The sequence below is a fragment of the Ovis canadensis genome, chromosome 6, assembly GCF_042477335.2.
Source record: "Ovis canadensis isolate MfBH-ARS-UI-01 breed Bighorn chromosome 6, ARS-UI_OviCan_v2, whole genome shotgun sequence".
Classification (NCBI taxonomy): Eukaryota; Metazoa; Chordata; class Mammalia; order Artiodactyla; family Bovidae; genus Ovis; species Ovis canadensis.
Window position 1 is genome coordinate 131,788,492 of NC_091250.1, and position 15,128 is coordinate 131,803,619.

General features: G+C 52.1%; 1 long non-coding RNA gene across 1 annotated transcript; it reads right to left on the minus strand.

Moving 5' to 3' along the window:
• Nucleotides 1-6,519: 6,519 nt before the first annotated feature.
• LOC138442949 (uncharacterized) lies at nucleotides 6,520-9,467 on the minus strand. The gene is made up of 3 exons (XR_011257941.1): nucleotides 9,283-9,467; nucleotides 7,445-7,621; nucleotides 6,520-7,023 (listed from the first exon to the last, which is right to left on the minus strand). It is a non-coding gene; the product is annotated as an uncharacterized lncRNA (long non-coding RNA).
• Nucleotides 9,468-15,128: the final 5,661 nt, after the last annotated feature.

Genomic DNA, 15,128 nt, shown 5'->3' on the forward strand with positions numbered 1-15,128 from the left:
GGAGAGAAGGGGCAGCACAGAGCGACAGGAGGGCGGAGGGCAGCCTGATGCCCCAGCAGCCGTGGGCCCTCCATGCGCCCCAGTCCCCTGCTCCCAGACCCCAGATCCGGTCCCCAGGCTGGCAGGCTGTGGAGGTGCCGAGGAGGGTGGAGACACGGGCAGACCAGGCTCCTCTTGGAATCCCCTCAGGGGTGCCAGGCTGATGGCCGTGCCCAGGGCACTGAGCTAAGGGGGTCTACGTCTCCCTGGAGGAATCATCCCTTGAACTTGCTTTTCCTTCCTGGTTTTCACAGCAATCTGAGCCCAGAAGTGGCTTTGAGAAGCCCCAGGGTGACCTCTCCTAGCTGGTTCCACACTGAAAGGTGGCCCAGCGCTGCTCTGTGCATCCCTGGGACCCTGCCTGGGGCGGGGGGGTGGGGCAGGGAGTAGGACGTGTGTCCCGCAGGAGCAGTCAGCCAGTCACAGGCAGTGACCTACACTCGCGGTCACCTGCCCTGCAGTCCTGGGCAGGGGCTTCAGCCCGCCCCTCGCTGGGACAGAAGAGGAAACCAGACCCCCATGGAGGGGGCCGTCCTCCGCGCGGGAGGGTGAGCGGCAGCCAAAAAGAGCATCAGCCTCGAGGCTGCCAAAACTGCGCAGGAAGACGAGCTCAGGATCAAGGGCTTAGACAAACATCCTTTTTTCAAATGGACTTGCTGATCCGTGTGAGGAAGATTCTAGAAGACAGGGTCTGCTGAGTGCCAACCCAGGCAGGCAATGGTGGTGCGCCCACGCTAGGGGCTCAGTCCTTCCCAGCTGGGTGCCCCACAGGCCAAGTGCTTCTCGCGGGACACAGCTGCATGAGGACAGGTGCCTGGCCCAGCCCTGGCCACCAGCAGCCTCACCTGCGGACCGGGGGGGCGGGGGGGGGCCTGCATGGAGGGCACCATTAGCCCAGGAGCACTAAGCCAGCAAGTAGACAATTATCCCCAATTCAAGGCGGCCAGGCCTCACGTGAGGTCACTCTCCCAAGCTCACATGTTCAGAGAAGCCGAGACATGAAGCACGCCACCCAGCTCCGGGCGGCTCTGTAACCACTAGAATGTTCATTCATCACTAACACCCGCGCTGCGCGCCAGGCACCTGAGCCCACGTGATCTCATCTCCGCGCACGAGACTCCAAGACAGGAATAGTTTTCTCCATGTTGAAGAGGGTGAGGAAGAGACAGTCGGGCTGAATCACACAGCTGCCGCAGTGCCAGGTTCTGATGGGACGTGTCAAGCCTCCAAAACTGAAAACAAAAAGAGAGTTTATGCCGGACCACTTAACCCTTCCAGGAGAGTGGAGCCGCAGAATATACCACGTTGTGTCCGACTTTGCAACACCATGACCTGCAGCATGCCAGGCTCCCTTGTCCTTCACTGTCTCCTGGAGTTTGCACAGACTCATGTCCATCGAGTCAGTGATGCCATCCCACCATCTCATCCTCTGTCACCCCCTTCTCCTCCTGCCTTCAGTCTTTCCCAGCATCAGGGTTTGTTCCAATGAGTCAGTTCTTCACATCAGGTGGCCAAAGTATTAGAGCTTCAGCATCAGTCCTTCCAATGAATATTCAGGACTGATTTTCTTTAGGATGGACTGGTTGGATCTCCTTGCAGTCCAAGGGACTCTCAAGAGTCTCCTCCAGCACCACAGTTCAAAAGCATCAATTCTTCCATATTCAACCTTCTTTATGGTCCAACACTCACATTCATACACGACTAGGGAAAAACCATAGCTTTGACTAGATGGACCTTTGTCAGCAAAGTGATGTCTCTGCTTTTTAATACGCTGTCTAGGTTGGTCATAGCTTTTCTTCCAAGGAGCAAGCATCTTTCAGTTTCATGGTTTCGCGGTTCTGCAGTGACTTTGGAGCCCAAGAAAATAAAGTCTGTCACTGTTTCCACTTTTTCCCCTTCTATTTGCCATGAAGTGACGGGACCAGATGTTTACTGCTGAGTTTTAAGCCAGGTTTTTCTCTCTCCTCTCTCACCTTCATCAAGAGGCTCTTTAGTTCTTCTTCATCCGTATAAGGACAGACAAACTGATAGATGGTGCATGAGAGATTCCAGAAACCCACCCACCTCTGTGTGGTGGGTCACTTGACCTGTAGCAAAGGTGATACCTCAGTGCTACGTCAGGACGGACGGGGAGGACCATCCTTCAAACAACAGCACTGAGTCGACTGGATAGTCAGATGGAAAAAAGATCTTGACCCCTACCTCACACCATACACAACGATAAATCCCAGGTGGGCTGAGACCTGCAAGCGAAACGTAAAAGAATAAAGCTTTTAGAGGAAAACACAAGTAAACGTCTTCATGACTTCAGCCTAAGCAACGATTTCTTAAACAAACACAGAGAGCACTCGCCTCAAAACATTTGATCAATTAAACCACATTGGAAAAAATTTCTTGTCATCAAAAGACACCGTACGGATCCACGCAAATCGTGCAAGTGAGAAACGGCTTAAAGCAGGCAAAGAATTCATACAAATGGGTGCAGAGATGTTGACAACAGCGTAGAAGAATGGAGAGAAACCGTGACGGGCGCTTCGCAAAAGAGGAAACTCGTGGAGACGCGCGCATCAGGAGGCCTTCAACATCACTGGTCACCAGGAAATTGCGAAGTTTCAAGCCGCCGTGTGGCACACTTCCGTATTGCCAGCCTAACTAAAATGAACAGACGGGGAATCCCAAGTGCTGGCAAGGCTGCGGTCCAGCTGGCCCCCCACACCACTGCTGGTGGCGGCGGAAGCGGTGCTGTCCCCTTGGAAACATGCTTGGTGGAACACTCGCCCACCCCACGATCCCAGGGTTCCACCCGGGACACGCAGGGGAAACACACCCCGGAGGCGCCATAGACCCTTGCCGGAACATCCGCAGCAGCTGCTACGGTGAAGGCCTCAGGCTGGGGCTGCCCGACGCCCACAGCGGCTGCACAGCCCTGGTGAGGAGGGAGAGGAGGACTCACACACCACCCGGCCCCCCGGGGAGTGAGGCGCGAGGGCAGGAAACCCAGCCCTACCCCCGGGGCTGGAAGGAAGCATCTGCTGGGTGCTCGGTGCTCCTTCTCTTAACCTGAGCTCTGTGCCGGCTACACAGCGTGTCCGGCTCATAAAAACCCACTTACGATGCGAAATATACAGATATGTGTGCTACTGTGGGCTTCCCTGATAGCTCAGTTGGTAAAGAATCTGCCTGCAGGAGACCCCGGTTCGATTCCTAGGTCAGAAAGATACCCTGGAGAAGGGGTAGGCATGTATTAGTGTCCTGGGGTGCTGTAACACAGACCGGGGACCTAGACAGCAGAAACTGTCTCGGTTCCAGAGACCAGAAGTCCGAGATCGAGGTGTCGGCAGGGCTGGTCCCTCCCGAGGCCTCTCTCCAGGCTTCTGGTGGTTGCCAGCATCTCCCACGGTCCTCGGCTTGTGGGAACATCGCTCTGATTCCCGGCTCCATTCTCATGTGGCCTCCTCCCTGGGTGTGTCTGCATCCATACGCCCCTTTTGACAGAGACACGGGTCAGACCAGGTAAGAGCCCACACTAACGGCCTCATCTTCACTAATGATGACTGCATCAACCCCATTACCAAATAAGGCCACGTTCTGGGGCCCTGGGGGTTAAGACTTCAGCATATGAATCTTGGAGGCACACAGTTAAATCCACGGTGATGCGTTCATGTCTATGCAGTACGTTCGACTGCAGTAAAAGTGGGGTTTTTGAGTTAACAACAAAAGTAGCTGAAGTGTATTAAACATTTATGACAAGCTGGGCACAGCTCCATGTATTTTGCAAACATTATGTCACCCTCAGACCATTGCTCCAGACCCTTGGAACAGAGGCGCAGATTTGGGGTGCAGTGGAGAGAAAGGGAGGGGGCCTGTCTGAGGCAGGCAGCCCTCCTAGCCTGGGGCACCCGCCCTCTGGAGGATGTGCCAGGCTCCTGTGACATGTCCACACAGCACTGCAGCTCAGAGCAAGACCCACACGGAAGTCTGGCTCAGCCGGGCCTGGGCTCTGATGCAGCTTCCAGCAGCTCCTACATCCACGGAGGAAAGGGAGAGAGGCGTGGCCCCACAGCTCTGTCTCTAGACGGACGGGACACTGTGCAGGAGACTTAAGAGACCTGAGTTCGATCCTGGGGTCGGGAAGATCCCCTGGAGGAGGGCGTGGCAACCCACTCCAGTATCCTTGCCTGGAGGATCCCATGGACAGAGGAACCTGGAGGGCTACAGTCCATGGGGTCGCAAAGAGTCAGACACGACTGAGCGACTTAGCACGCACGACGCTGAACCGGACCAGGATGAAAACCAGACCAGGATGAAAACCAGACCGAGAGGCTGGGCGCCGCTGACCCGAGCCAGCCGGCTATCTGCGCTCTCCTGTCCTCACACTTTCAAGGCTCAAACTCGCTTTTCTTTCATCACAGCTCAAAGCAACAGAACCCCAAATAGAACCCAAGATAAGCCCCTCTCTGGATCTGAAGAAACGCAACGCAGTGGCTGTAATCAAACCTTTAAGGGAGGAAGAGATGGCAGGCTTGACGGCAGGCTGGAAGCTGGAGAAAAGCAAAACCGTGATACAGAGGGAGAGTCTGAGAAACATTTTCAAAATGCAAACGAAAAAGAAAAGAAAAACATGGAAGCAAGAAGCCAGGGAGGATGGTGGTCTCACATCAGTTCAGTCGCTCAGTCGTGTCCGACTCTTTGTGACCCCACAGACTGCAGCTTGCCAGGCGTCCCTGTCCATCACCAAATCCCAGAGCTTGCTCAAGCTCACATCCATCAAGTTAGTGATGCCATCCAGCCATCTCATCCTCTGGTCTCACATCGCCTGACCCCAATTACTAGGAACTCCCAAAGGAGATAGAAAAGGAAGCGGCAGAAACACCCAGAAACAAGGCTGCAGGGAAAAGTGAAAACTCAGACAGAGCAGCAAAATGTGGTCAGGCTGTTAGGACCAAACTGAAGCCAGGACAGGCTCTAAGGGGCAGGCTAGGCCTGAGGTTCAGTCTCTAGAAAAGCTGAGGCACTGGGAACTCCCGCCGGCAGTGTGGCTCGACCAATCAGAAAAAATCCCCGTAGCCCCCACCCAGCCCGCGCCAGACCTGAGCCAATCCAGATAGGGATGCGAGGTTTAAAGTCCCGCGCGCGCATAGGGTTTAACCAATCAGCTATGCTGTTACAGGAACAAAGAACCGTCTGTATAAAAGTAGATGTGATTCGGGGCTCAGGGCTCTCCTCAAGACTCCACTGCGCTGGATGAGACTTGAGCCCTATGTCGAGCTAGCAATAAACCCCTTCATGCTTTTGCATTGCTGTGGATGTCTTATTCTCTCAGTTTTGGGGACTCGGACTCTGGGCACAACATTTGGGGGCTCGTCCGGGATCCCTTTAACTGGGAAGAATAACACTCTCCCGGCAGAAGGGGTTTCCTCACTAGGAGGAGAGATATCTGAACACCGGTGTTAGTTCTGGTGAAGACCAGCGGAAAATCGAGGCGTCTGAAAAGCTCCCAAGAGGAAAAATAAGTAGGTGATCTTGAAAGAAGCTGCAGGCAAGTTACACTCACGTTTCCCACCAAAATGAAGGCTGCCAGAGGGCGGCACGTCTGTGTAGGAAGCATCAGGACCTAAGATCGGAAAGATGCCCCCACAAACGTGATTCTTCAAAGACCCACGGGATCCGTTTCAAATCATACGACAAGGAGGCGTCGTGCTAGAAAGCGCGTGTCGGGGAAGTGGGAGCCAGGCAGAAAGAAGAGAAGGAAAGCACTACCCACTGGGGAGAGCATTGCTGCCGACACTGATTTAAAACGAAGTTATTAATACAGCAGTGCCAACCAAACAGAATGCCTCTATCACCTCAGGGTGATTTAAACGTTGAAGCAGGAAGAGTGAGGCTTCCAGGTTCTGAGGACTTCGATGAACTTAGAGAAGGGATGAAGAGGAAGAGAAGGTTCTTCCCCTGTGGGCCAGCAGTTAAGAGCCTGCCTTCCACTTCAGGGGGCAGGGGTTCCTTTCCTGATTGGAGAACTAAGATCCCACATGCCGGGAGATGCAGCCAAAAAATGTTTAAAAATAAAAATAAGCAATTTTTTAAAAAGGAGAAAGGGGAAAGCCTTCTGTCCTCCATAGAAGGGGGTCAAAAATTATTCTTTAGATTTTGATTATCAGAGAAACATACATTTAGGACTGTTTGTTTAAAAAAAAAAAAAAAGAATAAAAAGCGTGATGTCTGCCTTCTAAACCATGCCAACAGATATTCTTTCCTAAAAGGGAAAAAGCTGTGGACAGAAAAAGACAAAACAGAAACCTCTAAGACAAAGAGTCTGAAAAAGAGTGACTCACCGGATTAGAGTGCTACACGCTTGAAACTAACACAACATTGCAAATCAGCTGTACTTCAGTTTCTAAAAAAAAAAAGAAAAGAAAAGAAACTACAGCCCCACAAGGAAAGGGAAGGAGGAAAGGATTAAAACGATGTCAAGAACTCATATCAGGATTTCTGCTTCTTTTTTTTTAACAACGCTGCAATGTCTTACTACATATGAGAGATATCAGAAAACACAGTAACGCAGGAGAGTATAAAATTAAAAGATAAGAAAGAGCACAGATCGAAAAAAATACAGAAAGCTGTGTTAGTCAAGAAACATTGAGTTTATAGCAAAAAAACACTCCATGTGAACATGGGGGGGCCATTTTTACATTGTTCAAATATGCAAATGAAGACGGAGAGTGATAAGAAACATTTGTGAGCTGATCAAGACAGCAAGAAAACGCCAGAGGAAAGGAACATGATTATCCCTGCAGGGAGGCAGGACAAGGTCTGCTCTGTGGGCCAGATAAGCAAGAGCGGCAGGCCGAGACGAGCCAGCAGGTGGGCGAGGCGGGCACCCTGGTGAGGGCACACTCAGATTCCCGTGGACTGAACGTCGATCTCAACCAGTGCTGGAGACAGAAGATTATACAGCTCTTGTTTCCTTATCACCATGTGACGAATCTACAAACAATAAAAGTTTAAGCAGAAAAGTCACCCACTTTTGTACTAGTCAGAAGTTTTGGAGCAAGACGGATATGAAATGATGTATTGTTTAAAATAAAAATAAATATAAGGTACTAAAGAGCCAAACATATGAGATAGAGCCAGAACTGTCAGCAGGCATAAGTCTATAGCTGGAAGAGCTAATGCAATTTTTAAGAGACTAAAGAAATATGCTTGGCATTCAACTTGGGAGTTTGAAAAATGCTCCTGATCTGAAAGACTGTTTGGCCAGCAGCCCTTGACAGACCCTGAGACTTCCTGCTGAAGAGAAAGCCATCCACGGAGAGAGCCACGTGCACAGAACCACCAGCCCCTGCATCAGACGCGTGACCCACGCCGGGGAAACTGGGGAGAGAATCATCGTAGGACTGCCCCTCACCTGCACCCACCCCCATCAGGCGACCCTGTGTCCGGGCTCCAGAGGAGACCCCCGCATCCTTCTGCCGTGCCGCAGTGCCTTTGGGGCTGACAGTCACACTCCCCGCTCCTTCTGTGCCACTGAAACCCGTCACCACCTTTCACTGTGGCCCAAGAACCTTGCACCCAGCTTGATGGGCTGAAAAAAGAAAGAAAGTGAAAGTCACTCAGTTGCATCCGACTCTGTGACCCCATGGACTGTCCATGGGATTCTCCAGGCCAGGACACTGGAGTGGGTAGCCGTTCCCTTCTCCAGGGGATCTTCCCAACCCAGGGATCGAACCCAGGCCTCCTGCATTGCAGGCGGGTTCTTTACCAGCTGAAGCACAAGGGAAGCCCAAGAATACTGGAGCGGGTAGCCTGTCCCTTCTCCAGGGGATCTTCCCAACCCAGGGATTGAACCCAGGTCTCCTTCATTACAGGCGGATTCTTTACCAGCTGAGTTGCCAGGGCTGGTGGGCTGAAGTGTGCCCCAAATCCATATACCGAGACCCTAACACCTAGGACCTTGGAATGTGACTATGCTCAGAGAGGGGTTTTAAAGAGGTGAGTGAAGTAATACGAGGTCATTGGGGTGGGTCCTAATCTAATTTGATTGGTGTCCTTATCAGATTAGGACACAGACACGCACAAACGGACCCAGAGAAAGGATGCCTTTCTACAAACCAGAGAGAGAGGCCCACAAGAAACCGGCGTGTCCGCATCTTGATCCCAGACTCCCTGCCTCCAGGGTGGTGAGAAGATAAATTTCTGCTGTTTGAACCTCCCAGTTAGCAGTACTTTTGTTACTTAGCCTGAGCTGACTAGTACAACCGCCCAGGAAGAGACAGCCCTCGGGTGTGCCGGAGGATGCCAGCGTCACCCTGAGAGTGCACGTCACCCAGCTGAGCCCCCCTGCTCATGGGAATTCACCGCCCAGGGCCCGCTCTCCAAGGGGCTGTCTGCCTCAAACACAGCAGCCTGGGTGCTTCCCACTTGCAGACCAATTGCAGAAAATCTGAGGGACAACCACACAGAAAGAAGACTGGGAAAGACACTGGAATGCCCGGCAGAGGCTGCGGTGAAGCAGGAAGTGAATCCGGGAGATGATCGGCCCCTTTTCCCGCCCTGAGGCTCCACCGCGAGGACTGGTCCCCACCTTTCTGCCGCACCCTCTTCCCCAGCCCGTCACAGCTCACCCAGCGTCAGGCACCTGTTGCCAGGTTGCTGCCCCGCCTCCTCCCCAGCAGGAGGTCAGGTACCAGGGAGAGAAAGCCAGGACACGCTTGCAGATCCAAGCCTGCCTTCAAATACTTGGTATTCGTAGGGAGACAGAAGACGCACATAGTAAATAGGCTGCATCCTTACAGGTCAAACCCTGTGCGACTACCGCGCCCAAGGGCAGTGCTGGAGCTGCAGGACAGAGGGCATCCAGGAAGCCTGCCTGGGGAAGGCGGTGCTTGAGTTGCGTCTTGAAGACTGAGCAAGAAGGCCATGGATGGGTGATTGTCGTGGCTGGGGAGGTGAGGATGGGTCATGCGGCCGCTTTCGGGCAGGATGAAGAGCCAGGGCAGGTCACCCAGGCTGGGCAGGAACAGCGGTCAGAGAGCCGTCAGTGTCTCTGATTCCCAGCCCTCCCCCTCACCAGCCACCGCTGCCATCCACCCGCCCCTGCAGGCCCTCCAGGACTTGCTGGCCATCACCCCTGTGGGTGTTGGAGGGGATGCTGGGCTGCCCGCACGGGGGCTTGCCATTCTCCACTCTCCGTGCACGCCCCCGGTACCCTGCCTGCTACCTGCAGGCCTCCCACCGAAGTCTCACCCCCGCTGCAGCCCCGTCCCTCCTGCCTGGGTTCTCCCGCAGCTTCGCCGGGATGGGCCAGGAGTGCTTGTCTTTCTTCTTGGCAGTCGCTGCGCTTCTGAAATCTGCAGATTCAAGCATTTCATTAGTCTGCAAACACTGGCTGCTGTCTACAAAGACTGCTTCTGCTGCATTCTTCTGCTCCCGCCCCACCCCCCGCCCCACCCCCCTACCCCCTGTGCCGGAGGCCATCACACACATGCCAGCCTGGTCGTGCTTTTGTGCGTGCCAGGTCGCTTCAGTCGCGTCCGACTCTTTGCAGTCCTATGGAGTACAGTCTGTCAGGCCCCTCTGTCCATGGATTTCTCCAGGCAAGAATACTGGAGTGGATTGCCATGCCCTCCTCCAGGGGATCTTCCCCACCCAGGGATCGAACCCATTTCTCTTGCGTCTCCTGCACTGGCAGCCGGGTTCTTTACCACTAGTGTCCCCTAGTAAGCCCCATCAGCCTGTTCACCTCCCTGCTTTCCCATCCAGCATGTCCTGCGTGCTTGGGGTTCTGGTGGCCCCAGCAGCCACTCAAAGCCTTCTAACAAATGGTATTTGTTTTGCTGTGGTCTTCATCTGGCTTTTCCCATTCTCAGCAGGAGGCAGCGATCCAAGAACATTTTTAATTAAGGCCCCAAACCTGGCCCAGCCAGAAACAATGCCAGCTGCCAAGCGGCAGGGCTGGTGAGTCCAGCACAAGGGCCAAATGCGCTGAGTCTCCACGGACGCCGGGACCCGTGCCAGCCAGCACGCTTGGCCCATCACTCCTTTCTCACCTGGACACGCAGCCTGGAAGCGGATCGGCCCCCCGCTCACCGAGACTCTGCCTGGACCCAGAGCCCACTCTTCCATCTAGCAGGCAGGTTCCAGAATACGAACCACAGGAGGGGCTGGCAGACCTGGGAAGACAGGGAGCAAGCGGCACCTTTGGAGTGAACCGGGCCAGGAAGGGGATGCATGGAGGGAGGGGAGGAGCCTGTCCAACTCGCCATGACCTGGGCGAGGGGGACCCTTGCCAAGACAGGTGGCAAGGTGTTCAGGGCCCTCGACGGGGAGGACCGGGTGCTGCTCAGCACGCCGGGAGCTCTGTGCGTGGCAGCACAAGTAAACCCTCCAGACGCAAGGAAAAGCGCGTGTTTCCTCCCGCCTCTCCCCAGATCGTCACACCAGACACCGTATGCTAGCTGCTGCTGCTCAGGCGCTCAGGCATGTCCAACTCTCTGCCACCCCACAGACCACAGCACGCCAGGCCTCCTTGTCCTTCACCAACCCCCAGAGCCTGCTCAGACTCACATCCATTGATTCGCTGATGCCATCCAACAATCTCATCCTCTGTCGCCCCCTTCTCCTCCTGCCCCCAGTCCCTCCCAACATCAGGGTCTTTTCCAATGAGTCAGCTCCCACATCAGGTGGCCAAATTACTGGAGCTTCAGCTTCAACATCAGTCCTTCCAATGAATATTCAGGACTGATTTCCTTTAGGATGGACTGAGTTGGATCTCCTTGAAGTCCAAGGGACTCTCAAGAGTCTTCTCCAACACCACAGTTCTTTGGTGCTCAGCCTTCTTTATGGTCCAACTCTCACATCCATACACGACCACTAGAAAAACCATAGCCTTGACTAGACAGACCTTAGTTGGCAAAGTAATGTCTCTGCTTTTTAATATACTATCTAGGTTGGTCATAACTTTTCTTCCAAGGAGTAAGCGTCTTTTAATTTCATGGCTGCAATCACCATCTGCAGTGATTTTGGAGCCCCCCAAAACAAAGTCTGACACTGTTCCCACTGTTTCCCCATCTATTTCCCATGAAGTGATGGGACTGGATGCCATGATCTTTGTTTCTGAATGTTGAACTTTAAGCCAACTTTTTCACTCTCCTCTTTCACTTTCATCAGGAGGCTCTTTAGTTCTTCACTTTCTGCCATAAGGGTGGTGTCATCTGCATATCTGAGGTTATTGATATTTCTTCCGGCAATCTTGATTCCAGCTTGTGCTTCATCCAGCCCAGCGTTTCTCATGATGGACTCTGCATATAAGTTAAATAAGTAGGGTGACAATATACAGCCTTGACGTACTCCTTTCCCAATTTGGAACCAGTCTGTTGTTCCATGTCCAGTTCTAACTGTTGCTTCTTGACCTGCATATAGGTTTCTCAAGAGGCAGGTCAGGTGGTCTGGTATTCCCATCTCTTTCAGAATTTTCCACAGTTTATTGTGATCCACACAGTCAAAGGCTTTGGCATAGTCACTAAAGCAGAAAGAGATGTTTTTCTGTAACTCTCTTGCTTTTTCCCACGATACAGCGGATGTTGGCAATTTGATCTTTGGTTTCTCTGTCTTTTCTAAATCCAGTTGAACATCTGGAAGTTCACGGTTCATGTACTGTTGAAGCCTGGCTTGGAGAATTTTGAGCATTACTTTGCTAGTGTGTGAGATGAGTGCAATTGTGCAGTAGTTTGAGCATTCTTTGGCATTGCCTTTCTTTGGGATTGGAATGAAAACTGACCTTTTCCAGTCCTGTGGCTGCCGCTGAGTTTTCCAAATTTGCTGGCATCTTGAATGCAGCACTTTCACAGCATCATCTTTTAGGATCTGAAATAGCTCAACTGGAATTCCATCACCTCTACTAGCTTTGTTTGTAGTGATGCTTCCTGAGGCCCACTTGACTTCACATTCCAGGATGTCTGGCTGTAGGTGAGTGATCACACCATCATGATTATCTGGGTCATGAAGATCTTTTTTGAACAGTTCTTCTGTGTATTCTTGCCACCTCTTCTTAACATCTTCTGCTTCTGTTAGGTCCATACCATTTCTGTCCTTTATTGTGCCCATCTTTGCATAAAATGTTCCCTTGGTATCTCTAATTTTCTTGAAGAAATCTCTAGTCTTTCCCATTCTATTGTTTTCCTCTATTTCTTTGCACTGATCGCTAAGGAAGGCTCTCCTTGCTATTCTTTGGAATTCTGCTTTCAGATGCATATATCTTTCCTTTTCTCCTTTGCTTTTTGCTTCTCTTCTTTTCACAGCTATTTGTAAGGCCTCCCCAGACAGCCATTTTGCTTTTTTGCATTTCTTTTTCTTGGGGATAGTCCCTGTCCCTGTACAGTGTCATGAACCTCATTCCATAGTTCATCAGACACTCTGTCTATCAGATCTAGGCCCTTAAATCTATTTCTCACTTCCACTGTATAAGCATAAGGGATTTGATTGAGGTCATACCTGAATGGTCTAGTGGTTTTCCCCACTTTCTTCAATTTAAGTCTGAATTTGGCAATAAAGAGTTCATGATCTGAGCCACAGTCAGCTCCTTGTCTTGTTTTTGCTGACTATATAGAGCTTCTCCATATTTGGCTGCAAAGAATATAATCAGTCTGATTTCAGTGTTGACCATCTGTTGATGTCCATGTGTAGAGTCTTCTCTTGAGTTGTTGGAAGAGGGTGTTTGCTATGACCAGTGCGTTCTCTTGGCAAAACGCTATTAGCCTTTGCCCTGCTTCATTCCACATTCCAAGGCCAAATTTGCCTGTTACTCCAGGTGTTTCTTGACTTCCTACTTTTGCATTCCAGTCCCCTATAATGAAAAGGACATCTTTTTTGGGTGTTAATTCTAAAAGATCTTGTAGGTCTTCATAGAACCATTCAATTTCAGCTTCTTCAGCGTTACTGGTCAGGGCATAGACTTGGATAACTGTGATATTGAATGGTTTGCCTTGGAGATGAACAGAGATCATTCTGTCGTTTTTGAGATTGCATCCAAGTACTGCATTTTGGACTCTTTTGTTGACCATGATGGCTACTCCATTTCTTCTGAGGGATTCCTGCCCACAGTAGTAGATATAATGGTCATCTGAGTTAAATTCACCCATTCCAGTCCATTTTAGTTCTCTGATTCCTAGAATGTCGACGTTCACTCTTGCCATCTCTTGTTTGACCACTTCCAATTTGCCTTGATTCATGGACCTGACATTCCAGGTTCCTATGCAATATTGCTCTTTACAGCATCGGACCTTGCTTCTATCACCAGTCACATCCACAACTGGGTATTGTTTTTGCTTTGGCTCCATCCCTTCATTCTTTCTGGAGTTATTTCTCCACTGATCTCCAGTAGCATATTGGGCACCTACTGACCTGGGGAGTTCCTCTTTGAGTATCCTATCTTTTTGCCTTTTCCTACTGTTCATGGGGTTCTCAAGGCAAGAATACTGAAGTGGTTTGCCATTCCCTTCTCCAGTGGACCACATTCTGTCAGACCTCTCCACCATGACCTGTCTGTCTTGGGTGGCCCCACACAGCATGGCTCATAGTCTCATTGAGTTAGACAAGGCTGTGGTTCATATGATCAGATTGGTTAGTTTTCTGTGATGGTGGTTTTCACTGTCAGCCCTCTGATGGAGAAGTTTAAGAGGCTTATGGAAACTTCCTGATGGGATAGACTGACTGAGGGGGATACTGGGTCTTGTTCTGATGGCTGGCGCCATGCTCAGTAAATCTTTAGTCCAACTTTCTGTTGATGGACGGGGCTGTGTTCCCTCCCTGCTCTTTACCTGGCACCAAACTACGTGGAGGTAATGAAGATCCCAGGCACGCACTGCTGCAGTCCGGGCCCCCAACCCTGCAGCAGACCACTTCTTCCCTGCAGAGACCCACGCCTTCACCGGAGACTCTTGGACCCCCACAGGCAAGGCTCCTGGGGGGTCACTGCTCCTCCTGGGTCCCGGTGCACAAGGCTCTGTTGTGCCCTCCAAGAGTCTCTTTTGCAGTCCTCTCTAATCTGTTTCCTGAGAAAGTCAGTCCAGGGGTGCTGACCTCGGGCTCTTTCCTGGGAGCTCTGCTGAGGCCCCGGCATCCCCTTGAGGAAGCAGTCCAGGGGCAGGGAATTCACAGCCCCTGCGGAGCTTCAGGGCCCCAGGGAACTGTGCCTTGTCTGGGGAATGATGTGGTTTCCTCTCACGCTGCTTGCAATCAATTTCTGACTCTTCAAAGAACACAGAGGGAATTCCCTGGGGGTCCAGTGGCTACACTCCGAGCTTACAGTGCAGGTGTGGGTGTGACCCCTGGTGGAGGAACTAAGATCCCACCAGCCATGCCCTCCTCCTCCCATTCCTGCACTGAGCAGCTGGAGAGAAGAGAGCCTTGGGCTCAAGTATTCCAGATGGCTGGAGCTCTGGCCACATGGGGCGGGGCGGGGGCGGACAGTGGAGTGAGGGGTAATCATTGCACGTTTCTGGGCAGTGGTGGCCGTGGGCGCACGGGTAGTGCCCAGCGTGCAGGCTGCCTGGGGAAGATGACGTTTGGGGTGGGGCAGAGGTCTCAGAGGCTTCCAAATTTGCTGGCATATTGAGTGCAGCACTTTCACAGCATCATCTTTCAGAATTTGAGATAGCTGAGCTGGAATTCCATCACCTCCCCTAGCTTTGTTGAAGTGATGCTTCCTAAGGCCCACTTGGCTTCACATTCCAGGATGTCTGGCTGTAGGTGAGTGATCACACCATCGTGATTATCCGGGTCGTGAAGATCTTTACACATTCACAACCCAGGCTCTGGAGACACTCCAAGTCCGTGGGGTCACAAAGAGTCAGATACGACTGAGCGACTGAACTGAACTGAACCGAGGTCTCAGAGGCCTTGTCAGCAGTTCCGCAGGTACTGCCTGGCGACGCCCTCCTTGGCAGACAAGCCCGGCCCTCCTGTCGGCTGATCAAGGCTGGGCTTGAGCAGGGAGGCCAGCTCTGAGCCGCCGCTTGGGTCTGGGTGTGCTCCACGTGCTCCCATCCCCCCGGAGCCCGGCGGCCTGGCCGGGATGCCCTTCCCAGGACAGT